Source organism: Bombina bombina, chromosome 8 (genome assembly GCF_027579735.1).
Source record: "Bombina bombina isolate aBomBom1 chromosome 8, aBomBom1.pri, whole genome shotgun sequence".
NCBI lineage: Eukaryota > Metazoa > Chordata > Amphibia > Anura > Bombinatoridae > Bombina > Bombina bombina.
The window spans coordinates 349354930-349382416 of NC_069506.1; positions in this window are offsets into that span (position 1 = coordinate 349354930).

The following is a 27487-nucleotide window of genomic DNA, read 5'->3' on the forward strand; positions in this document are numbered from 1 at the left end:
CACCTGCACACACAGATATCCCCCTAAAATAGCTATAACTAAAAACAAACAAAAAAATACTTCCAAAACTATTCAGCTTTGATATTAATGAGTTTTTTGGGTTCATTGAGAACATGGTTGTTGTTCAATAATAAAATTAATCCTCAAAAATACAACTTGCCTAATAATTCTGCACTCCCTGTATATATATAAAAAAAGATACCTTTAATTTTAGTACTGGCAGACTTTCTGCCAGTACTTAAGATGGCGGTGACAATTGTGGGGTGGGGGAGGGAAGAGAGCTCTTTGGGAGGGATCAGGGGGTCTGATGTGTCAGGTGGGAAGCTGATCTATACACTAAAGCTAAAATTAACCCTGCAAGCTCCCTACAAGCTACCTAATTAACCCCTTCACTGCTGGGCATAATTCATGTGTTGTGCGCAGTTGCATTTAGTGGCCTTCTAACTACCAAAAAGCAACGCCAAAGCCATATATGTCTGCTATTTCTGAACAAAGGGGATCCCAGAGAAGCATTTACAACCATTTGTGCCATAATTGCACAAGCTGTTTGTAAATAATTTTAGTGAGAAACCTAAAGTTTGTGAAAAAGTTGACTTTTTTTTTTTTGTCTATTACTGCCTGTTTGTACACGTCTCTGTCGATTACTGCCTGTGTGTGCATTTCACTGTCTATTACTACCTGTGTGTGCATGTCTCTGTCTAAAGTTTGTGAAAAAGTTGACTATTTTTTTTAATTTGATCGCATTTGGCAGTGAAATGGTGGTATGAAATATACCAAAGTGGGCCTAGATCAATACTTGGAGTTGTCTACTATACTACACTAAAGCTAAAATTAACCCTACAAGCTCCCTACAAGCTCCCTAATTAACCCCTGCACTGATGAGCATAATACACGTGTGGTTAGCAGCGGCATTTAGCGGCCTTCTAATTACCAAAAAGCAATGCCAAAGCCATATATGTCTGCTATTTCTGAAAAAAAGGGGATCCCAGAGAAGCATTTACAACCATTTGTGCCATAATTGCACAAAATGTTTGTAAATGATTTTCAATGAGAAACCTAAAATTTGGAAAAATGTAACATTTGTTTTTTATTTGATCGCATTTGGCGGTGAAATGGTGGCATGAAATATACCAAGATGGGCCTAGATCATTACTTTGGGTTGTCTACTACACTACACTAAAGCTAAAATTACCTCAAAAAGCTCCTTACATGCTCCATAATTAACCCCTTCACTGCTGGACATAATACACTTTTGTTGTGCAGTGGCATTTAGCGGCCTTCTAATTATCAAAAAGCAACGTCAAAGCCATATATGTCTGCTATTTCTGAACAAAGGGGATCCCAGAGAAAAATGTACAACCATTTATGCCATAATTGCACAAGCTATTTGTAAATAATTTCAGTGAGAAACCTAAAGTTTGTGAAAAAAATTGTGACAAAGTGAACAATTTTTTTTATTTGATCACATTTGGTGGTGAAATGGTGGCATGAAATATACCAAAATGGGCCTAGATCAATACTTTTGGATGTCTTCTAAAACAAAATATATACATGTCAATGGCTATTCAGGGATTCCTGACAGATATCAGTGTTCCAATGTAACTAGCGCTAATTTTGAAAAAAAAATGGTTTGGAAATAGCAAAGTGCTACGTGTATTTATGGCCCTATAACTTGCAAAAAAAGCAAAGAACATGTAAACATTGGGTATTTCTAAACTCAGGACAAAATTTAGAAACTATTTAGCATGGGTGTTTTTTGGTGGTTGTAGATGAGTAACAGATTTTGGGGGTCAAAATTAGAAAAAGTGTGTTTTTTTCCATTTTTTCCTCATATTTTATAAAAAAATTTATAGTAAATTATAGGATATGATGAAAATAATGGTATCTTTAGAAAGTCTATTTAATGGCAAGAAAAATGGTATATAATATGTGTGGGTACAGTAAACGAGTAAGAGGAAAATTACAGCACAAACACCGCAGAAATGTAAAAATAGCCCTAGTCCCAAACGGACAGAAAATGGAAAAGTGCTGTTGTCATTAAGGGGTTAATGTACACTACTGTTACACCAGATATGAGTTGCACTGGGGTGACACTGTGCCCTGGCAGGCCCTGAAACGCACACGTGTGAAGGAAACTGACTGCTATTATTTCACAGTCAAAAAAGTGTTGTTTTTTTTAAATGTACACTACTGTTACACCAGATATGAGTGGTGGCACTGGGCAAGTGGGCACAGTATACGCTGTGAGCCTGACACACACTCTGGCAGGCAGGCAACTGCAATTAGATTACACAGGAAAAAAAAAAGCAGACTGATGTTCTAGCCCTAAAAATGGCTTTTTGGGGTGCTGTCCTTACAGCAGAGATCAGATGAGTCCTTCAGGACTGTAGTGGAAACTGAATACACTAGCTTAGCTATCGATTTCCCTATTAAATCAGCAGCAGCTACACTGTCCCTCCTCTCACTAAGAATGCATCTTCCAAATAAATCTAAAATGGATGCTGTCCAGGAGGTGGGAGGGTCTGGGAGGGAGGGTCTGCTGCTGATTGGCTGGAATGTGTCTGCTGACTGTGAGATACAGGGTAAAAGTTTACTCAATGATGACGAATAGGGGGCGGACTGAACATTGCATATGTTCGCCCGCCGCGGCGAACGCGAACATGCTATGTTCGCCGGGAACTATTCACCGGCGAACTATTCGCGACATCACTACCTGTCACACATCCCCCTCCCCAGCGCAACACCAGTGTGTGAAGCGACTGCTGCAAGAACCCCATGCACACGAGACAGTGCATCAGCATTACCATGGAGCAAACCAGCTCTGTGCTTCACTACAAAAGTAAATGGTTGCAAGGACAAAAACCATCTAGTGACTCGTGAGTTTCTATCTCTGTTGGTGTGCATCCATTTTAACAGAGCATGGTCAGTGACAAGGGTGAAGCGCCTTCTCAGTAAATAATATTTTAGAGTCTCCATAGCCCACTTAATAGCTAAGCACTCTTTTTCTATAACAGCATAGCGCTGTTCTCGAGGCAACAATTTCCTGCTTAGATATAGCACTGGATGTTCTTCCTCACCTATGTACTGTGACAGTACAGCACCCAAACCGACCTCAGAGGCATCTGTCTGTAAGAAAAACTCTTTATCAAAGTCAGGTGCCACGAGGACGGGTTGCTCACACAATGTTGAACGAAGGTCCATAAAGGCCTCCTCTGCCTCTCTGTCCCCCCTTACTGTGTCTGGACTTCTGGCTTTAATTAGGTTTGTGAGAGGAGCAGCTCTGGTCGCAAAATGGGGTATGAACCTGCAGTAGTAGCCAACAATTCCCAAGAAAGCTCTAACCTGCTTCTTCCTAAGAGGCCTGGGCCAATCCTGTATAGCTCCTATCTTAATCAATTGGGGTTTCACTAACCCCCTTCCCACTACATAACCTAAATACTTAGCCTCTGCCAATCCAAGAAAACATTTGGAGGGGTTGGCAGTTAATCTAGCTTTCCTAAGAGTGTCTACCATTGCCTCTACTTTCTGCAAATGAGAGTCCCAGTCTGTGCTATGGATTATGACATCATCCAAGTACGCAGCGGCATAGTACGCATGGGGTCTTAATAATTTATCCATGAGCCTCTGAAAAGTGGCTGGAGCTCCATGGAGACCACCTTATATTAAAATAAACCATCTGGGGTTGCAAAGGCAGTTTTCTCTCGGGCATGCTTAGTGAGGGGTATCTGCCAATACCCATTTGTTAAATCCAATGTAGAAAGAAATCTGGCCTTAGCTAGCCTCTCTACCAGTTCATCAACCCGTGGCATTGGGTAGGCATCAAACTTTGACACTTTATTTAATTTCCTAAAATCATTACAAAATCGGATAGAACATACGGTTTAGGTACCAAAACAATTGGGCTAGACCAATTACTATTTGATTCTTTTATCACATCTAATTCAAGCATTTTCCTAACCTCTGCTCGTACAGCCATCCTTTTTGCCTCAGGAATCCTGTCTGGTTTTAATTTAAGTGTTACTCCAGGCTCAGTAACAATATCATGGGCAATTTCTTGTGTTCTGCCTGGCATAGGCGAGAAATTAAGCAAAGACACACTGTTGCAAAACTGTGTATATGAGCCATAAGACATGTAATCACTTTTGGCTGTGTGCAACCTAAACAGACTGTTATTTTTTCAAATCGGTTTATAGTCTCACATGTATTGTTGCCACAACTTGGTTATTTGCAGGAATAAAATTGATACAAAGTTCCTACTTGTAACACTCTAGTTTCCGGGTGCAAGTAGAGTGTTAACTGTGTATATATTCAGCTGGGTGAGTTTTACACATACATTATTGGGTATTATGTTTCTCCTTAGTAGGTAAATATATGTTCAGGTAACCTCCAAAACTTTCAGTATTCCAGTATATTATATTGTATCACAGGTAAATAACGTGAGAATATATTGGTGGTATCGAACGAACTTTGTGCAATGGTAAAAACATCAACCCAGGTTACTCACGGTTATCCGGCCCCACTATGCGGGATGTTGGAAAGTGTTCAGGCACTCCTCCTTCTCACCAGACAGCCGTATCCAGTACAGAACTAGTAGCTTGAAAATCTCTGCGGTGTATCTCACACACCAAACAAGAATCCAATAATACCACAATTGCGAAGAAATAAGCAATCATAGACCGAGCTAAATCAACACTGTGTATTTATTGTCACATCGAAGAAAACAAAGGTTCCACCACTCCACACACAACAGCTACATCCAACGCGTTTCCTGCTGCTAAACAGCACTTCGTCAGGGATACTCACAGCTGTCTGATTGCACCTTTTATTCGGCTCACCACTCATTCCCAAAATTTAAAGGTATACTACCGCTTATACATTTAGCGGCATGTTAGTAACCTATATGCCATTCAATCTGGTGCATCAGTATCACATTACAATATATAAAATAACAATCTTAAATTTGTATGTTACGAGTACATTGTATCTAAAAATGTAGTTAGACAATTAACACATATGGTGGGAAAAACAGCTAGTGCTATATAAACAAATACTTTTGCTGCATCAGCATTTTGTATACCACTAAGCTATTGCAGAGGACACAAATATAAGGGCATATTTCAAATATAAGTATAAACATGTACTCAGGACACAGCACAACATAATGATAATTTATTACAATGCCGTAGATAACCTCTAGTTATAATAGTATTTTGGATAACCTATCACTTTTGTTTATTGATGGTTTTATTTACATATTTATCCTCATAAGGAGAAAACTGGAATACTATTAACTATCGATTACATCTCAGTTACCTATATATAGTTTTACATCTGAGTTCTCATTTATGCCCAAAGGACTCCCTGTCTTTAAAGTATAAATCCAATACACTTCTCTCCTATTAAGCGTCTGAGACCTATTGCCGCCTGTATTCAGTTTGGGCACATGATCAATACCTTGAAATGAAAATAAAGTATTGATATACTTTAGTTCACTTATATCAAAATTATCATTTCTCCTATGTTGGGCAAAATGTTTCGCCACAGGTGTCTTTGGCACTTCACTCTCAAGGGACAACAGGTGCTCTCTCACTCTATCTTTGAGCATACGTGTCGTTCTGCCAGTGTACTGAAAAAAGCAAAGTTTACAAGTGATAAGGTACACTATGTATCTGGAGTACAGTTAAGGTGATGGTTCACCATGTATACATTACCTGTTACTGTAGAGTTAAAAGTATCACTCCTCACAAGGTATTTACATGATTTGCATGGTGTGCCACCACATCTATAATTCCCATTTTTCTTTTTTAGCCACATTCTATCATCCTTTTTCTCTTTGATGGAAAAATTTCGTTTAAGATTATTCTCTATAGTTTCTGCTTTCCTTGATACACATCTAATCCCTTTGTCTATGACTGTCTTTAGTTTAGGATCATTTTTTAATAGTGGGCTAAATTTCTGAATAATTTTACAAATTTCTGAATATTGCCTACTATATTTAGTGGAGAAAGTTAGTCTATCCATACTTCCTGAGATTCTGTCCTGTTTGTTTTTATCCTGCAATAAAGATTTCCTGTCCATAGCCTTAACCTCTTCCATAGTTATTTCTAAATCCCTTTTCTTATAGCCCCTATCCATCAATCTATTTTTTAAGATATTTGCTTGTACAGAATAATTTTCTTCACTACTACAGTTACGTTTTAAACGCATAAACTGGCCTTTTGGAATTCCCTTTTTCACACTGTAGGGATGGCCAGAATCTGCTCTAAGTATGGTATTGCCTGATGTTTTTTTTCTGAATATTTCTGTTGTAATACATCCTTTATTTATATCTCCTTTTATTGTCAAGTCTAGATAATCAACACTGCTCTCTGAGCAAAAAAATGTAAACCTCAAATTGTTATTGTTGTCATTTAAATATCCCATAAACTGTTCTATAGTTGAATCACCACTTTTCCAAACTATTAGCAAATCATCTATAAATCTAGTATAGAATAAAATACGATTTTGAAAAGGATTACTAGTAGTAAATATTTTCTTCAGTTCAAAATATCCAAGATATAAGTTAGCGTACGAGGGGGCGAATTTCGCCCCCATCGCCGTACCCTGACATTGTACATAAAAGCAGCCCTCAAATAGAAAATAGTTATGGGTTAAAAGAAACTGAACAATGTCTACAATATATTCAATAAAGCAAGTCTCAAATTTAGTATACATATGTAGCATTACATTAAGGGCATTAAGTCCCTCCCTATGCGGTATACACGAATATAACGATTCTACATCTATAGTTAAGAACAGAGATTCACTATCCCAGGCGAGAAATTATCCTTATTCCTCTCCACCATTTCCTTAACTTCCTTTACTTGTTCCGGTGTTAGCTCTGATGAAATAGTCACTACTTGTTCTGAGACTTGAGGCTCAGCCCCGGCATTATCTAACCGGGCTAGTAATGTTTCTCTATCCCTCCATGGCTTAAAAAGATTTATGTGGAATATTTGCTCTTTCCTACGTCGGTCAGGCTGACTAACTTTATAATACCTTTTCTATAATTTCATAAGGTCCCTGCCAATGAGCCAAAAGCTTACTCTCAGCTGTAGGAACCAAAACCATTACCCTGTCACCCTGTTTAAATTGCCTTACAGTAGCACTCTTATTATAATAAAATTTTTGAGTATCTTGAGCTTTTTCCATATATTGGTGAACCAGGGGGAAAACATGAGCCATTCGCTCCTACATTTTCTCTATATGCTGCACCAAATTAGTACCTGGTACTCCCTGTTCCTCCCAAGTTTCCTTTAGTAAGTCCAACATACCTCTCGGATGTCGACCATACAAAAGTTCAAAAGGAGAAAAACCAGTTGAGCTCTGGGCAATTTCACGGACTGCAAACAATAAGTAAGGAAGCAGTTGATCCCAATCCTTCCCATCTCTACTTACAACTTTCCTTAACATCCCCTTAAGTGTGTGGTTAAACCTTTCGACTAGCCCATCTGTCTGTGGGTGATATACCAAGGTTTTCAAAGCCTGTATTTTAAATAACTGGCACAACTCTTTCATGAGACAGGAACGAAAGGATTACCTTGGTCAGTTAAAATCTCCTTTGGGATCCCAACCCGTGAAAATACTTGTACCAATTATTTTGCTATATTTTTAGCATTAGCCTTACGTAGTGGAATGGCCTCAGCGTATCGAGTTGCATAATCTACAATAACAAGAACGTATTGGTAACCACAAGCTGATTTCTCTAATGGGCCTACCAAGTCCATCCCAATCCTATCAAATGGTACATCAATAATTGGGAGGGGTATAAGTGGAGCCCTTAACTTGGGTTTTGAGGATGACAGTTGGCATTCTGGGCAGGAAGCACAATATCTCTTTATTTCTTCTAAACCCCTGGCCAATAGAACCTTCTCAGGACCCTTTCCTGAGTTTTCTCTACCCTTAGGTGTCCACCCAAAAGGTGTGAATGTGAACACCTTCCTAGTATGAGAGGAAGGCACAACTAGTTGTTCTATCTGTTGACCTTCCTCTGATATTACTCGGTACAGAAGGTCATTTTTAACCATAAAATATGGGTATACACTTTTTGTTTGACCTTCTACAGGTGCTCCATTAACCTCTACTACCCTGCTCCTTGCATGGTGTAGCAAGGGTTCATTAGCTTGTTCTCGCCCATAGCTACTGCTAATAATGTCTAGTTCACAGGGAATATTTTCAGTAATTTCACTGCCCTGATCTACTTCAGATTCTGTGCACTGAGTGGCCATGCCTTTATCACTATGTTTTCCCTGCTCATTTAACAAAACTTCATTAAGGGCTTTATTAAATCTGTATTTACTCTTCCTGCACTCTTCTAGATTTACCCCTTTTGGGACTGGATGCATACAAATCAGAGTGAATAAAAGGGAAAACTTCATGTAGACTCCTATCCCCTGCTTCAACCTCTGACTCTCCTTGTTTAGCAGTAAGTTTAGACTGTATTAGGGTGTGAAACTCTGGAAAGTTTCTTCATATAACCAAGGGATAGGGCAGCCTAGGTACCACTACAGCAGTTATTTGTATTAATTTCCCAAGCATAGAAACACTTATAACAGCAGTAGGATAAGTAACAGTACACCCATGAATACACAGTACACCTATTGTCTTATTTTTTTGCAACTGTGATTGTTCCACTAAATCTCCTGACACTAGAGTTAAGGCACTGCCAGAGTCCACCAAAGCCTCTGTGCCTCTTTTAGTAAAGCATACTGACACCCGGAAGGTGTGTATGTTTTCTCCCATGCCTGCTAGGCAAATAAGTCCACAAAAGTCTGATGGTTCTTCTCCTAAGGCAAATTGCATTGGTTCTGGTAGGTTTGGGCATCCTACCCTGACATGTCCTTTAGCACCACACTTAAAGCAGGTTAAAGGGTTCCTCCCCAAATGATCCACTCTTGGCAAAGTGTGGTTTATCTGATAGCGATCTGCTGGTTCAGCTTCAGTCTCACCCTTTTTGTTTCCTGGCCTCTGGGTCCTAAAAGTCTTTTGTTGTCTCAGAGATTCTGAAACAAATTTAGATGGCATAGGACAGGCTTGCTCAAGGTCCCTGGTAGCAAGGTATCTTTCCACTTGAGCTACCATAGAAGAATCATATATAGTGGGGTTTCCTTGTCCTACCCACTCACGGAGGCCACGGGGTAATTCTCGCAAGAATCTGTCAAGTATTAGCATTTCAACAATTTGTGCAGGACTTTGGGCCTCTGGTCTAAGCCATTTTCGTGCCAGATGTATTAAGTCAAACATCTGAGACCTGGGAGCTTTCCCCATGTTGAAATGCCAGTTATAGAAATGCTGGGCTCTCACTGTACATGTTACACCCATTCTGGCAAGAATTTCAGCTTTTAACCGTGTATAGTCTCTAGCAGCTTCTTCTTCCAAGTCATAATAAGCCTTTTAGGCTTCACCGAGGAGAACAAGAGCAATGATTCCTGCCCATTGGTCTTGTGGCCAGGCTTCCCGTATAGCTGTGCATTCAAATGCCACCAAATATGCCTCCACATCATCCTCTGACGTCATTTTCTGTAAACAGCCACTTGCCCGTATCCTATTCACACCTTCTGCTTGCGTAGGTGCTCCCTGAGCAGTAATACGCTGCACAACATCATAAAGCATGGCATGATCCTGTTTTTGGGCCTCAGCCAGGGTCCCAGTTTGTAAAGCTAAAAGTCTGTTACACTCTTGCTGAGCTGCAACTGATGCTGCAGCCTGACGATTAGTCTCTTGTTGTATAGATGCAGCCTGCAACAGGGCCTGTAAAACATCCTCCATATTTATGTGAGTCTGTACCTTTAAGGCTTCCAGAATAGTAAAGCAGACACTAACAATCCCACTTCTGACACCACTGTGACAAAGCCCTTGCAGGAATCGTCACTTCAGTACAAAATATAGTGGTTTAGGCTGTTTTATTTTTATCAGCAGTTTTAAACATGGGGTGTACTTCCCCTTTAAAACAAACATAAAACAAACAAAAGCCTACTCCTTTTTAGGAGACTAACTATACATGCAATATTTCCTTACTAGCCAGTACTAGGCAGCTAAGCTGATCCCAGTTAACAAAACAAAATAAGCAGAATAGAACAATGTTTGCTCACCAGCCTCTTGTTTCTACCAGCTATAAATTCAGACATGCAGCAAGGTCTCAAATCCTCCCTCTCTGGAGTAGTCTGCACAATGAGACACTGATTCCCTCTACATAACTACTTATAAAGGATCCAAATGATTTAACCAGAATCAGCTGTGGTGAGCTACAAACAAATTAACACTTTGTTAGAGGGGAAAAATTGACCTTTCCAATCTCCTGCTAACATATGCTCCTTCTCTCACCCTGTCACAATATATATATATATATACAGTGGGGCAAAAAAGTATTTAGTCAGCCACCAATTGTGCAAGTTCTCCCACTTAAGAAGATGAGAGAGGCCTGTAATTTTCATCATAGGTATACCTCAACTATGAGAGACAAAATGTGGAAACAAATCCAGACAATCACATTGTCTGATTTGGAAAGAATTTATTTGCATATTATGGTGGAAAATAAGTATTTTGTCACCTACAAACAAGCAAGATTTCTGGCTATCACAGACCTGTATATTCTTCTTTAAGAGGCTCCTCTGTCCTCCACTCATTACCTGTATTAATGGCACCTGTTTGAACTTGTTATCAGTATAAAAGACACCTGTCCACAACCTCAAACAGTCACACTCCAAACTCCACTATGGTGAAGACCAAAGAGCTGTCGAAGGACACCAGAAAAAAAATTGTAGACCTGCACCAGGCTGGGAAGACTGAATCTGCAATAGGCAAGCAGCTTGGTGTGAAGAAATCAACTGTGGGAGCAATAATTAGACAATGGAAGACATACAAGACCACTGATAATCTCCCTCGATCTGGGGCTCCACGCAAGATCTCACCCTGTGGGGTCAAAATGATCACAAAAACGGTGAGCAAACATCCCAGAACCACATGGGGGGACCTAGTGAATGACCTGCAGAGAGCTGGGACCAAGGTAACAAAGGCTACCATCAGTAACTCACTACGTCACCAGGGACTCAGATCCTGCAGTGCCAGACGTGTCCCCCTGCTTAAGCCAGTACATGTCCGGGCCCATCTGAAGTATGCTAGAGAGCATTTGGAAGATCCAGAAGCGGATTGGGAGAATGTCATATGGTCAGATGAAACCAAAGTAGAACTGTTTGGTAGAAACACAACTCGTCGTGTTTCGAGGAGAGAGAATGCTGAGTTGCAACCAAAGAACACCATACCTACTGTGAAGCATGGGGGTGACAACATCATGCTTTGGGGAACAGGACAACTGATCCATGTATATGAAAGAATGAATGGGGCCATGTATCGTGAGATTTTTTAGTGCAAACCTCCTTCCATCAGCAAGGGCATTGAAGATGAAATGTGGCTGGGTCTTTCAGCATGACAATGATCCCAAACACACCACCCGGGCAACGAAGGAGTGGCTTCGTAAGAAGCATTTCAAGGTCGTGGAGTGGCCTAGTCAGTCTCCAGATCTCAACCCCATAGAAAACCTTTGGAGGGAGTTGAAAGTCTGTGTTGCCCAGCGACAGCCCCAAAACATCACTGCTCTAGAGGAGATTTGCATGCAGGAATGGGCCAACATACCAGCAACAGTGTGTGACAACCTTGTGAAAACTTACAGAAAACGTTTGACCTCTGTCATTGCCAACAAAGGATATATAACAAAGTATTGAGATGAACTTTTGATATTGACCAAATACTTACTTTCCACCATAATTTGCAAATAAATTCTTTCCAAATCAGACAATGTGATTATCTGGATTTGTTTCCACATTTTGTCTCTCATAGTTGAGGTATACCTATGATGAAAATTGCAGGTCTCTCTCATCTTCTTAATTGGGAGAACTTGCACAATTGATGGCTGACTAAATACTTTTTTTGCCCCACTGTATATATTTGTGTGTGTGTGAGTGTATGTATATATATATCCTTGATTTCTAGGAAAGATGTTTGAGATTGTCCGACGTGCCCCCTGAAAATCTACTGCCCATTCTCTTGCACGCAGAAAATGCAAATCTGTGCTGGATGTTAATGATGTGAAGCCAAACACTGTTCCATGTAACCTCTGCTGAGCCCAATCATTTGCTGAATGGAGCACATAGGGCAGCATATTATCACCAAGGGGGCATTGAAGAGATCATGCAATTCCCTCCATAGACACTAGAAAGTTTATATACTATTACCCAAACACCTGCAGCCAGTCTGTGGGGCATAAATAAGCCTATAATTATGATCCAATGAAAAGCAAAACACATTTTAAAAGAATTTGTCATTTAACTTGCTTGCATTAAAGTTACCACTAGGCAGCTGCCTGGAATATGAAATTTGTAATATATTTTACATAAAAATGTGGAATAAAAATGTAATTTCCCATCATAACTTTTTGTTTAACCGTTTATCATCAGTCAGAACTAAGTTAAAAGAAGGTCTTATAAATATGCTGTTTTTCCCTGGGTACCTTCTGTTAAATGATTTACACTTTCTTTAAGCTGCTGTAATGAAGATGGAATTATCTGCTATTAATATGAACACTTTAACAATATTTAAAAATGTGTTTTGTGATTGCAAAAGAATGTACAAGTATTCATTATTTGGCTGAGAAACAAATAATAAAGATGAAATATTTTTTGTTGGTATTAATTTATTATCTGAAAGAACCAAGTGGATGATTACCATTTTTATTTATTTTACTTCTCTATATAAAAGAGAGAAAAATTAAATTAACAAATTAACTAATATTGTATTAATTCATTAGGTTCCTTCCAATAATTAATGAATATCAGCAAAAAATTTCAATTTTTTTTATTCCTTTCTCAAACTCATATTTGACCATCTAGTATTGGTAACTGCAATAAATGTTCAGCAATATATTACAAGTTATCTCTTAGTAATATGGTACAAACCCAGCTTACAAAAAAGTCTTATATCTAACTCACTGACAGTCAAAGAAGAAGCCTGGAAGAGCTCTGAGTCTGCTAAGCTCTGTGCGACTGTCACAAATGAGAGGAGATTGTTGGGCATCGCAAACGGGGGAACATAGTGGGAGGGGTCCTTTGACCTCATGGGAGGAGGCAGGCCCTATGGGTTTGAAGAGGAGTGGCTTCAGAGGACAATATTTAGTTGAAGCGGCGTGTTCTAGCGCCATTGAAGTTTTTCTTACCTGTTCGTGGAAGGAGCGTGGAGAAGTTTTTGAAGTGGATTTTTTGCGGCGTTGGAGCATGGAGATCGAGGAGCTGCTCTTCAAGATCCGTTCCGTTGCTGTCGAGAGGGGTCCTGCTTGGATTCGTGATCGTATGTTGAGTCTTATGGGAACCGAGGAGGTCGTCACTGAGGAGGAAACTTTGGCTCCTAGAACCCGCCCTGCGCTTCGGTCACAGCCTCCTGTACGGCTCAGTCCAGAGTATAGGTCTTCCGGCACGCATCGCAGAAGGAGCCATAGCGGGGACGCTAGGAGACCGATAAAGAAGATCTCAGCTGCATCGAGAGTGGTATCGGACGTGCCTGCATCCGGATCCTTGGGCGATGTCCGTCGTTCTGTGGCAGTGGAGGTCCACGCTGAGTCATCTGAGGTGGCAGGTGAGGTGTTGCAAGATCCAGTACACGGCCCTGTGGGGCCTGAATTAGAGGGCACGTTAGTGGTGGTGGCAGCTGCACATGGGGCACGACGGCTCAGCAGAGCCAGTTTCTGTTCTTGGGGGGATTGTGCTGAGGAGGGGCAGAGTGAACAGGTTGGGGTTGAGGGTGGTATTTCAGGTATGGGGGCAGTGAATTTATGGTCATCGACACTTGGCCCACTGGGGGGAGGGGTCAGCCCTTCATTATTTCCCGGTCCCTGTGAGCCTGGGGCAGGTATGGTTTATATTGGGGAAGGGCCTCGTGCTAAGAGACATTCCATTGAGAGGGGCTCTGGTAGAATTTTCCAGAAAGGTCAGCCTACATGGTTCACAAGGCCTGCTTCACTTGGTAGGAATGTTCCTAATGTATACTTGGACTCAGTCCTTATTGATTCTTTCCCAAGCTCCTCTGAGGGTGAGGATGCGGTCCCTCGTCCTATGGTCCCTAGGGGTGCTAGACCTAGGATCAGTTTGCATTTAAGGGGTTCTGCACAGTCTTCAGGGAGGGGAGTTTTGTCTGGGCCTACTGATGTGGGTACTGTGCTTTTTGATGTTTCAACTGCCGGTGTTAACAATAATTTCTTTCATGTAATTAGCAAGAGTCCATGAGCTAGTGACGTATGGGATATACATTCCTACCAGGAGGGGCAAAGTTTCCCAAACCTCAAAATGCCTATAAATACACCCCTCACCACACCCACAAATCAGTTTTACAAACTTTGCCTCCTGTGGAGGTGGTGAAGTAAGTTTGTGCTAGATTCTACGTTGATATGCGCTCCGCAGCAGGTTGGAGCCCGGTTTTCCTCTCAGTGTGCAGTGAATGTCAGAGGGATGTGAAGAGAGTATTGCCTATTTGAATTCAATGATCTCCTTCTACGGGGTCTATTTCATAGGTTCTCTGTTATCGGTTGTAGAGATTCATCTCTTACCTCCCTTTTCAGATCGACGATATACTCTTATATATACCATTACCTCTACTGATTCTCGTTTCAGTACTGGTTTGGCTTTCTACTACATGTAGATGAGTGTCCTGGGGTAAGTAAGTCTTATTTTCTGTGACACTCTAAGCTATGGTTGGGCACTTTTAAATAAAGTTCTAAATATATGTGTTTAAACATTTATTTGCCTTGATTCAGGATGTTCAACGTTCCTTATTTTCAGACAGTCAGTTTCATATTTGGGATAATGCATATGAATAATTCAATTTTTTCTTACCTTAAAATTTTACTTTTTTTCCTGTGGGCTGTTAGGCTCGCGGGGGCTGAAAATGCTTCATTTTATTGCGTCATTCTTGGCGCGGACTTTCTTGGCGCAAAAATTTTCTTGTTATTTCCGGCGTCATACGTGTCGCCGGAAGTTGCGTCATTTTTTTGACGTTTTTGCGCCTAAAAATGTCGGCGTTACCGGATGTGGCGCCATTTTTGGCGCCAAAAGCATTTAGGCACCAAATAATGTGGGCGGCTTTTTTGGCGCTAAAAAATGTGAGCGTCATTGTTGTCTCCACAATATTTAAGTCTCATTATTTATTGCTTCTGGTTGCTAGAAGCTTGTTCATTGGCATTTTTTTCCCATTCCTGAAACTGTCATTTAAGGAATTTGTTCAATTTTGCTTTATATGTTGTTTTTTCTATTACATATTGCAAGATGTCTCAGATTGACTCTGAATCAGAAGCCACTTCTGGAAAAACGCTTAACTGAGTTTCAGTTCTACCAAAGCTAAGTTCATTTATTTTAAATGTTATAAATGTTTATCTTTAGCTATGGTTTGTAATAAGTTATTATGTTATACTTTTACATGCGGAATCCATTAGTATTTATGCTTTATATATTTCCTTTCTTACAAGAAATATTTAGAAGATTTATAAGAAATATTTTTCTGATTCTATTTTTAAGGCTTTGTCTGACTTCGTGCCTTCTAATAAAAATTTTTAGGTCTTTTTCACTTCTTTTTTAATTATTGAAGTTTCAAATGACCAACAACATACTGATTTATCCTTCTCTGATGAGGTTTTTTCTCTTTCAGAAATTTTCTTCATCAGATATTGACATTAACAAATCTGCTTTTTTATTATTTTTCTATTATTAAAGTACATTTGTTCTTTGTTGAAAAGGTGTTGATTATTTTGGATATTAAGGTAACTAGTTCTTTAAGACTAGCTGACATTATTTCTGCCTATTTTTTTCTTCTGTGTTTTCAGAGGTTTTCTTTCCAATTCCCCATACTAGGGAATGGAATAGGCTGAGAATTTTCTTTTATACCTTCTTCAAAGGTTTTAAACTATATTCTTTGCCAGCAGTTAAACTCAATTTGGAGGGTTCTCCAATTTATTGGGGCTATCTCTACTTCTACTAATTATGCTATTGTTTCTATAGCAAAATAGTATTTATTTTCCTTTAGATAGTTGTATCTTATTTATGGAAAATTATTTCGTTTCAGGTACTTTTCTTGGTCCTGTGATTTATTTGGATATTGCAATTGCTTCATTTTCTCTGTTTACTTTAAGATCAAGTATCAGATTATGATTTATTTTAGCATTGTTAAAGGGACAACATTTACTAGACTAGGTGCTGTTGCATTTGTCTTGTTGTTTTGCATTTATTGATTATGCAAGTCCACTGTATTGGCTAGTCCTTTAAACTGGTCTATCATGCTAATAATTTCATTTGTGTCTTCATTTTATTGAATATTTTCGCAAATGAGGGTTAATCTATGTCTTTAGCTTTTTTAGCTAGAAGAATTTTGTGATTTAAAAAAAAAAAAAATCCATATTTCTTTTGTTCTAAGATAATCAATTATTTGTTTTATAATTGGATTCAATTCTTAACTGTTACTCTGGGCTTCAAGATTGAGTTCTAAGACTAAAAATTTAAGCTTATACTGGTTTGGTTGTTCATTTTAAGGAATGAATTCCTGAGTTCTTTCCCAAGTAACATGTCTATAATTGGAGTTCGAAATCAGCTCCCTAATATTGCGATGTACGTGCTGTATTCCAGCTTGGCTGGTAAGGGGCAGGTTAAGACTTCTTTGAAATGTATTTTGTCCAAATTTCTTTGATTTTATTCCAGTAAGGCTAACACTTTCTTTAACTGTGTTTCTGTCCTATATATTTTGGGTACTGTTGAAGCATGGCTGGGCACCCATGGGGTTCAAGCGCTGCTCAGACCTGGAATCTTCTGTTGTATTTTTTCCAGTTCCTTTTGAGGAACCGGGTTTTGGAGTTTTATTCAAACTATTTTGCCTTTTTATGGTCATTGATAGCATTATTTGTTTTCATTAGATACAATAAATGCATATTTTCATTTTTCTGTTTTCATTCAGATTATTTTCTGAGGATGCGGAATCTCATATGATTCACTTGCTCTTCAGGATATAGTTAGAGGATCTTTTTTTCAAAAGCTCTTGATTCCTCACACAAGGGTCACCTTTTTTAGGTTTCCAGATAGTTTGTGTCACTGTCCTTGTCTCTATCAGACAAGGGATAATTTTATTGGGTTCCGTCTATCGGTACCTTTAGTCTCTATTATTTCCTTCAGTTGCTATATATGCATAGAAGTTTTAGGTCTTATGGCCACAGCATTGGATTCAATTCCCTTTGCTCATTTTCACTAGAAAGAACCTTTCCAGTGTTTTATAAGTGTTGTTTCTTCAAGAACATGGTTGGAGGATCAATTTACCAAAAAGTTTGTTTGATTCCTCAGACAAGGGTAACCTTTTTTAGGTTTCCTGATAGATTCAGTGTCCTTGATTCTGTCTCTGATGGACAAGAGGCGTCTGAAATTGGTTTCAGCTTGTCGAAACCTTCAGTCTCAATCTTTCCCTTCGGTAGCCTTATAAATGGAAATTGTAGGTCTTATGACTGCTGCATTGGATGCGATCCCCTTTGCTCGTTTTCACATGCGACCTCTTCAGCTCTGTATGCTGAACCAGTGGTGCAGGGATTATACAAAGATATCTCAATTAATATCTTTAAAACCGATTGTTCGACACTCTCTGATGTGGTGGACAGACCACCATCGTTTAGTTCAGGTGGCTTCTTTTGTTCTTCCAACCTAGACTGTGATCTCAACAGATGCAAGTCTGACAGGTTGGGGAGCTGTATGGGGGTTTCTGACAGCACAAGGGGTTTGGGAATCTCAGGAGGCGAGATTACCAATCAAACTCCGTGCAATTTTCAGAGCTCTTCAGTCGTGGCCTCTTCTAAAGAGAGAGTCGTTCATTTGTTTCCAGACGGACAATGTCACAACTGTGGCATATGTCAATCATCAAGGAGGAACTCAGTCCTCTGGCTATGAAAGAAGTCTCTCGAATACTTGTATGGGCGGAATCCAGCTCCTGTCTAATTTCTGCGGTTCATATCCCAGGTATAGACAATTGGGAAGCGGATTATCTCAGTCGCCAAACGCTACATCCGGGTGAATGGTTTCTTCACCCAGAGGTATTTCTTCAGATTGTTCAAATATGGGGACTTCCAATAGATCTGATGGCTTCTCATCTAAACAAGAAGCTTCCCAGGTATCTGTCCAGATCCAGGGATCCTCAGGCAGAAGCAGAGAAAGCATTGTCACTTCCTTGGAAGTATCATCCTGCTTATATCTTTCCGCCTCTAGTTCTTTTTCCAAGATTCTAAAGGAGCGTTCGTTTATTCTGCTGGTGGCTCCAGCATGGCCTCACAGGTTTTGGTATGTGGATCTTGTCCGGATGGCCACTTGCCAACCGTGGACTCTTCCGTTAAGACCAGACCTTCTATCGCAAGGTCCTTTTTTCCATCAGGTTCTCAAATCCTTAAATTTGAAGGTATGGAGATTGAACGCTTGATTCTCAGTCATAGAGGTTTCTCTGACTCTGTGATTAATACTATGTTACAGGCTCGTAAAACTGTATCTAGGAAGATATATTATCGAGTCTGGAAGATTTACATTTCTTGGTGTTTTTTCTCATCATTTTTCTTGGCATTCTTTTAGAATTCCTAGAATTTTACAGTTTCTTCAGGATGGTTTGGATAAGGTTTGTCTGCAAGTTCCTTGAAAGGTCAAATATCTGCTCTTTCTGTTCTTTTTCACAGAAAGATTGCTAGTCTTCCTGATATTCATTGTTTTGTACAAGCTTTGGCTCGTATAAAACCTGTTATTAAGTCAATTTCTTCTCCTTGGAGTTTGAATTTGGTTCTGGGGGCTCTTCAAGCTCCTCCGTTTGAACCTATGCATTCGCTGGTCATTAAATTACTTTCTTGGAAAATTTTGTTTCTTATGGCCATCTCTTCTGCTAGAAGAGTTTCTGAATTATCTGCTCTTTCTTGTGAGTCTCCTTTTCTGATTTTTCATCAGGATAAGGCGGTGTTGCGAACTTCTTTTAAAGTTTTACCTAAGGTTGTGAATTCTAACAACATTAGTAGGGAAATTGTGGTTCCTTCATTGTGTCCTAATCCTAAGAATTCTAAGGAAAAGTCGTTGCATTCTTTGGATGTAGTTAGAGCTTTAAAATATTATGTTGAAGCTATTAAGGATTTCCGAAAGACTTCTAGTCTATTTGTTATCTTTTCCGGTTCTAGGAAAGGTCAGAAGGCTTCTGCCATTTCTTTGGCATCTTGGTTAAAATCTTTGTTTCATCATGCCTATGTCGAGTCGGGTAAAACTCTGTCTCAAAGGATTACAGCTCATTCTACTAGGTCAATTTCTACTTCCTGGGCGTATAGGAATGAAACTTCAGTTGATCAGATTTGCAAAGCAGCCACTTGGTCTTCTTTGCATACTTTTACTAAATTCTACCATTTTGATGTGTTTTCTTCTTCTGAAGCAGTTTTTGGTAGAAAAGTACTTCAGGCAGCTGTTTCAGTTTGATTCTTCTGCTTATAATTTCAGTTTTTTTCATTATAAGATTTATACTTTATTTTTGGTGTGGATTTTTTTCAGCGGAATTGGCTGTCTTTATTTTATCCCTCCCTCTCTAGTGACTCTTGCGTGGAAGATCCACATCTTGGGTAGTCATTATCCCATACGTCACTAGCTCATGGACTCTTGCTAATTACATGAAAGAAAACATAATTTATGTAAGAACTTACCTGATAAATTCATTTCTTTCATATTAGCAAGAGTCCATGAGGCCCACCCTTTTTTTGTGGTGGTTATGATTTTTTTGTATATAGCACAATTATTCCAATTCCTTATTTTTTATGCTTTCGCACTTTTTTCTTATCACCCCACTTCTTGGGTATACGTTAAACTGATTTGTGGGTGTGGTGAGGGGTGTATTTATAGGCATTTTGAGGTTTGGGAAACTTTGCCCCTCCTGGTAGGAATGTTTATCCCATACGTCACTAGCTCATGGACTCTTGCTAATATGAAAGAAATGAATTTATCAGGTAAGTTCTTACATAAATTATGTTTTTTCTGTAGCAGGCACAAAGGTTTCCAGATTACAGGGTCCTGTGCCTTTTGACAGCTGGAAGGAGGACCCCTTCCACCTGGCACATTCTTGGACAGACACGATCCGACTGGACCCTGAGGAGGATTCTTTAGGGGTGAACCCCTTGATTCTACAGTAGCGGTTTGTGGTGGCACACACGTGGGTGGGGGTGAAGTGGAGTATGAGGGTCACATTAGGCCTCAAGTTCAGCCTGTGTATAGGGGTAGTGATATAGGTAGAGTGTCCTTTTCTCATGGTGTGCGGATGGCCGGAGTGACCCCCCTTAGGGGTGGGGGTGTGAGGGCTGTGCCCCAGAGGGTTAAGGGACTTTCAAGGAATATGGGTTGTAAAGGGGGCAGTTATGTAAGAAGGGGTATGTCGGGGAAGAAGGTTGGTGGGGAGCATGGCAGGAGCCTCTTGGGATGGACAAGGGATTCTTTCCAGAGGGAACACAATTTTTTGTTGGAGGGGTATCATCCAGTTGGTATTTTACAGGTTCCTCATGTCAGTGCTAGTGCGTTGGGAAGTGAGAACGCCGTCGTTGTGACTGATCGAGCAGTCTTACCTCGGACTGAGGTGCAGATGGTGAAAGCGGTGGCAGGTGATATGGCTGCTACATCACATTCCCATGGGTCTTTGGGTAGTTTGAGTGGTGGGGCTGTTGGTGGCGACAGGGTTTCAATGCAGTTGTTTGAGGGCCTGAGAGCGTTGTTGTGTTCAGTTGAGGCTTCCGTTGTTTCTACAACACCTCAGACATCTGCAGCTAGGGCTTGGGTTCCTCCCGGGGCTGGTGTTTCCCAGATGTGTCCATGGGGGGTACATTTGGGGGTGGTCAGCCAATTGTTCCTGTGAGTGCTCCCCCTGCCGTGAGTGCTGCAGTTCTGGTAGTTTCTCAGGGCACTCTTGTTGAGTCCCTCAAGCTTCGTGTGGCCAACAGGGCCAAGTCCGAATCTTGCCTTTGTTTCATTGGTCCTTTGGGTTTACATTTGACCAAGGAACTTATTCCAGTGAATATATTGAGTTCCCTGATGATTCTAAGAAGGACAGTTCTAAAAAAAAGGATTAGGAGCGGAAGAAGCGTTATCGGAAACTGCCTAAAACCTTTACCAATTGGTTCCAGGCATTTGTAATGTATGCTAGTGTCATGGCTGAGATGTTTCCGGATCAGGGGGCTCCTATGTTTTGCTATCTAGATGAAATTGCTGCTGCTCAGCGTACTTATGGGGGTAGGGTGTGGTGGACGTACAATGAGCATTTTTGTCAACGGCTCGCAGTAAAGCCCGCTTTGAGATGGGATGACTGGGACATGGGTCTCTTGCTCAAAGTTATGACTCCACTGAGGGCCGCGCACTCCTTTCGGCCCATGGCCGGCAGTCAGGCCACGCTGCCTCACCAGCAACGGGCAGAAAAGGTTTCTGCTTTGCATATAACGAGGGTCAATGTAAGTGGTGATCATCCTGCAAGTTTAGGCATGACTGCTCTGGTTGTGGGGGAGCCCATGCTTTTGTGACATGCTTTAGAAAGGGAAAAGTCCCCAAACAGGGTAGAAAGGATGGAGCCCTGGTTAGGTCGTTATGCCAATAACTGGGGTTGTCGGGAGAAGGCGGCTCGGCTGTTGCATGGCTTTAGCTTCGGTTTTATTATCCCGTCAGTTGGGGGTTTGGATCACTTTGCGGGGAATTTGAAGTCCACTAGGGAGTGGCCTCAGGTGGTGAGGGACAAGCTTTTAAAGGAGGTTGAGTTGGGTAGGATGGCGGGGCCTTTTGTTTCATTGCCTTTCCCGGATCTGCAGATATCTCCATTGGGTTTGTCACAAAAAAGGAATCCAGGAAGTTTCGGTTGATCCACCATCTGTCCTTCCCAAAGGGTAGTTTGGTCAACGATGGTATCCCGCCCGAACTAGTGTCTGTGGAATATGCGTCTTTTGATTCGGCGGTTAACCTAGTGAGAACGGGGGGGTAAATGCACCCTAATGGCAAAGGTCGACATTGAGTTGGCTTTTCATTTGCTTACAGTGCACCCGGTTTCTCACAAGTTACTTGGCTGTTGCTTTGAGGGCGAAGTGTTTGATGATCTGTGCCTTCCGATGGGGTGCTCCATCTTGTGCTCGCTCTTCAAAAATGTTAGCACTTTTTTGGAATCGGTGGTCAGGGAGCAGTCTGTTTTTTCATCAGGACGATATTTTGTATGTGGGTCCAGCGGGCGATTCAGTTTGTGAGGTTTTGTGGGATACTTTCTACCATATTGCTGATGATTTTGGAGTGCCTATCACTTTTGAGAAATCTGGAAGCCCAGTGACAGTTTTAAGTTTCCTAGGTATTACTATTGACTCTGTGTCGATGGAATGTAGGCTCCCTGTCAGTAAAGTTCATGACTTGGTTGACGTACTATTACGTTTCCTCTCGGCCTCTAAGGTTAAGCTAGTTGAAATGCAGTCCTTGATTGGCAAATTCAATTTTGCGTGTTGAATCATTCCAGTTGGTAGGGTTTTTTGCCACAGGCTGTCGTTAGCTACTGCTGGCGGTCGGCAGCCTCATCATTTCATATGTTTGACTGTGCCCATTAAGAAAAATATGAGGGTTTGGTAGGTTTTTCTAGAGAATTTTAATGGGTCTGCTTTGATTCAGGCATTCAGGGTCTCTAGGGAGGAGCTGGGACTAGTGACGGATGCCGCTGGAAGTAAAGGTTTTGGCACCATCTTTGGGAATGGATGGTGTACGGCCGCTTGGTCGGAGGAGTGGTTTGAGAGTAATGTTATCACAAATTTGGTGTTTTTGGAATTTTTCCCGATCGTGGTCGCTCTGTTTGGGGTGGCGAGTTTAGGGACTGGTCTGTCCTGTTATCTACGGATAACATGGGTGTGATGTCTGCGATAAATGGTTTGAGCTCATCATCTCCTCCGGTGATTTGTTTTTTGAGGGTTTTCATTTTGCAGTGTATGAGATTGAATGTATGGATTAAGGCAAAACACATCGCTGGGGTTCAGAATTTGGTCGCTGATACACTTTCTCTTTTTTAGTGGAGGCACTTTCGGGAGCTGGCTCCGTTTACAGACGAGTTGGGGAAACAAGTGCCGGATTACTTATGGAGCCTTGGAACAGGGGACTTGCTGATCTGGTGAGATCTTCCTTGGCTCCGAGTTCTTGGAAAGCTTATTCCAAAATTTGGGGTAAATGGGAGTCTTTGCTTTCTCAGCAAGGTATTTCTGATGGTGACCAGCTTTGCCAAGGAGTTTTGTTGGGCTGGATTTGGCATTGGAGAAATTATAGGTTGTCTCCTTCTGCAATCGATGAACGGCTGCCTGGCTGCGCTGGCCTTCTGTTTAAAGTAATTGGGTGTTGTTGACCTCACTAAATCGTTTTGTGTGTGGCAAATTATTAAGGGCCTAAAGAGGCAAGGGAGTAGGGGCGATGGTCGCCGTCCAGTATCTTTCTCTCTTCTGTCCAAATTGTGAACGGTGTTGGGGTTGTTTTGTAATTCCTTTTATGAAGAAGTGCTTTTTCAGACGGCCTTTTCTTTGGACTTTTTTGGGGCTTTCCGCATTTCAGAGTTGAGTTCTAGGGCCGTTCAAGGGGGTTTGGGTGTTTCTGATATCGGTGTAACAGACTCCCATGTATCCATATTTTTGAGAAGATCGAAAACAGATCAGTTGGTAAAAGGAAAAACAGTGATTCTTTATCCCACTGGGGTTGAGGTGTGCCCGTAGTGGCCTTGAGTAACTTTTTGGCAGCTAGGCCAGTGGTTGGAGGTTCATTATTGATACATATTGACGGCAGGGCCCTGTCTCAATACCAATTTTGGGTGTTTTTTGCGAAGGCATTGTGTGTATTAGGTTGCAATCCTAGCGAATTTGGTTCAAATTCGTTTAGGTTAGGGGCGGTCACGGAAGCATCTGCTTTGGGTTTGGGAGTTGATGTTGTTAAAGGTTTTGGGAGATTGGGTCTAATTGTTTCCGTACATATGTTCGTCCACACTTGTTACTTAAATCACGACAGTGCTGTTTTCATCTTTTCCAGATCCTCTGCAGGTTTGGGTGGTTGGCCACACTTTTATTTACTTGGCGCAAGGGGTCGCTGTGTCAAAGGATGGTCTTCAACTGGGTTTTGGAAGGGACAAGACGATGTTTAGGTGGTTTGGCATTTGGGGCCTGTGGTGAGACCAAGTTTTGTTATCGGTGGTCGGTTTTGCGAAGCAATTTCCTTGTCCTAATGTACTTGTTGTCCACGCTAGTGGCAATGATTTGAGATTCCTGCCTCAGAAAGAACTGTTGCAGAGGATTAAGAGGGATTTGTCTTGTCTGAGGGATTTGTTTCCTGGACTATTGATAGTGTGGTCTGCAATGGTTCTGCGCTTGCACTGGCGAGCGGCCTGGGATACTTGTAGGTTGGACAACAGCAGACGTAAGGTGAATACGTTGGTGTCGTCATTTATGAGGCGGATTAATGGTGCAGTGGTCCATCATGTGGATTTGGAGGATGTGGGGAATAGGGAGTTTTATTTGCAGGATGGCGTTCACTTGAAAGAATTTGGTTTGAGGCTTTTCATTCTGGCCATTCAAGACAAACTTCAATTGCTGATGTGAGGTGTGGGGGAACTGGGGAAGTGGTGACTTCTCAGTTTTTGGCGGGGTGCTAGCATCATCAATTTTCAGACCAAGGCATGAAAACGGCTGGTTGGTAGCCTCCCCAAGGGGAGGGGGAGCTAGGTAATTAGCTCCATGAGCATGGGGTCCCTTGGAGCTGGTTGTAAATTTGAATGGAACGGACTTACTGTCTTGCTAAGTCCAGCTGAGCAGAAAGACAGCCTGGTTGTAAATTAAAAGTTAACCTTGAAAGGCTGGAAAAGGGTATGTTAATTTGAGGCTAGTACAATAACAAGGCTTGGGTAAATACAATAAGTTATTTTGTTATCATTGCAAAACCGTTATTTATGATGTTATGTATGTTTTATGTTAAGTTAATAAACAGGATTTGGCCAGAATTTGATACCCAAATATGACTCTGTCTTTATTTATGTCATGTTAAGGTTTTTTATTGTTATATATAATTTAGGGCCGAGTAATCGACGACTCAGAGGGTCAGCCACAATAAAGCTTTTTGCATGTTTTTATAGTTTGTATTTACAAATGATAAAGATAAAACTAAACAGAGTCTTTTTTGTATGTCCTTCAAGATTTTCCTTTCACTTGCAGTAGTTACATTTCTTTCCTAAGATATGGAGAGTCCACAACGTCATTCAATTACTAGTGGGAATATCACTCCTGGCCAGCAGGAGGAGGCAAAGAGCACCCCAGCAAAGCTGTTAAGTGTCATTCCCCTACCTATAATCCCCAGTCATTCTCTTTGCCTCTGTCAATGGAGGAGGTGAAGTTTGGTGGCTGAAGAAATGAAGTCCTTTTTGGGGTACTTTTCCCTGCAAGCAAGGATCTGGGTTTAGCTGAGTCCATGTCAATCTCTTCAGTAGAGTAGTGGTGGCTTTTAAGCAGTTAGGAAATTGTGAGGTAGTCCTTGCTTTGTTTCCTAACACATTGCTGCCCATGGTACAGAAAGCCAGAGTTGGTTGCTCTGTTCTTTCTTTTTCTACAGGTCTCTGTAAGGAGTATGTGTCCTTTCACGCCTTGTGCTAGAATGCAGGTAATTGCTTTTGTCTTCTAGGTCTTCAGAAGAATATGTCATATGCAGTAGATGAGGACATTTTTAAAATCATTAATACAGATTTTCTTTGGCATTGGGCAGGCACATTATGTATGATAAGACTAGGGGGCATATTTATCAGTGTGCGAGCAGACATGATATGAAGTAGCGTATCATGTCGGCCGCACAAAGATAAATGCTGACAGCATATAATGGCGGCATTTATCATTGCACCAGTAGTTCTTGTGAACTGCTGGTGCAACGCCGCCCCCTGCATATTCACGGCCAATTGGCTACTAGCAGAGGATGTGAATCAAACCGATCATATTCATTCGGGTTGATTTCTGTCCGCGGCCTCCTAGCAGGCTAACAAGTTTTGGAGCAGCGGTCTTTAGACCGCTGCTTCATAACTTCTGTTTCCGGCGAGCCTGAAGGCTCACCGGAAACAAGGGGCATCAAGCTCCATAAGGAGCTTGATAAATATGCCCCTTGGGGTTAATCTTCCCTTTATTGGGACATTTTTCTTCTTTGGGCTAATTTTGTTGAAATACTCTATTAGTTTGTCTGTGGCTTATGTTTTATACAGGGATTTTTGTATAAACATAATTTGGCAGTTGGTTTTCTTTGCTTGCTTAGCTAGAACAGGCTAACTGACAGACTGCTTGCTTAGCTAGAACAGGCTAACTGACAGACTGCTTGCTTAGCTAGAACAGGCTAACTGACAGACTGCTTGCTTAGCTAGAACAGGCTAACTGACACACTGCTTGCTTAGCTAGAACAGGCTAACTGACAGACTGCTTGCTTAGCTAGAACAGGCTAACTGACAGACTGCTTGCTTAGCTAGAACAGGCTAACTGACAGACTGCTTGCTTAGCTAGAACAGGCTAACTGACAGACTGCTTGCTTAGCTAGAACAGGCTAACTGACAGACTGCTTGCTTAGCTAGAACAGGCTAACTGACAGACTGCTTGCTTAGCTAGAACAGGCTAAATGACACACTGCTTGCTTAGCTAGAACAGCCTAACTGACAGACTGCTTGCTTAGCTAGAACAGGCTAACTGACAGACTGCTTGCTTAGCTAGAACAGGCTAACTGACAGACTGCTTGCTTAGCTAGAACATGCTAACTGACACACTGCTTGCTTAGCTAGAACAGGCTAACTGACAGACTGCTTGCTTAGCTAGAACAGGCTAACTGACACACTGCTTGCTTAGCTAGAACAGGCTAACTGACAGACTGCTTGCTTAGCTAGAACAGGCTAACTGACAGGCTGCTTGCTTAGCTAGAACAGGCTAACTGACACACTGCTTGCTTAGCTAGAACAGGCTAACTGACAGACTGCTTGCTTAGCTAGAACAGGCTAACTGACAGACTGCTTGCTTAGCTAGAACAGGCTAACTGACACACTGCTTGCTTAGCTAAAACAGCCTAACTGACAGACTGCTTGCTTAGCTAGAACAGGCTAACTGACAGACTGCTTGCTTAGCTAGAACAGGCTAACTGACACACTGCTTGCTTAGCTAGAACAGGCTAACTGACAGACTGCTTGCTTAGCTAGAACAGGCTAACTGACACACTGCTTGCTTAGCTAGAACAGGCTAACTGACAGACTGCTTGCTTAGCTAGAAAAGGCTAACTGACACACTGCTTGCTTAGCTAGAACAGGCTAACTGACATACTGCTTGCTTAGCTAGAACAGGCTAACTGACAGACTGCTTGCTTAGCTAGAACAGGCTAACTGACACACTGCT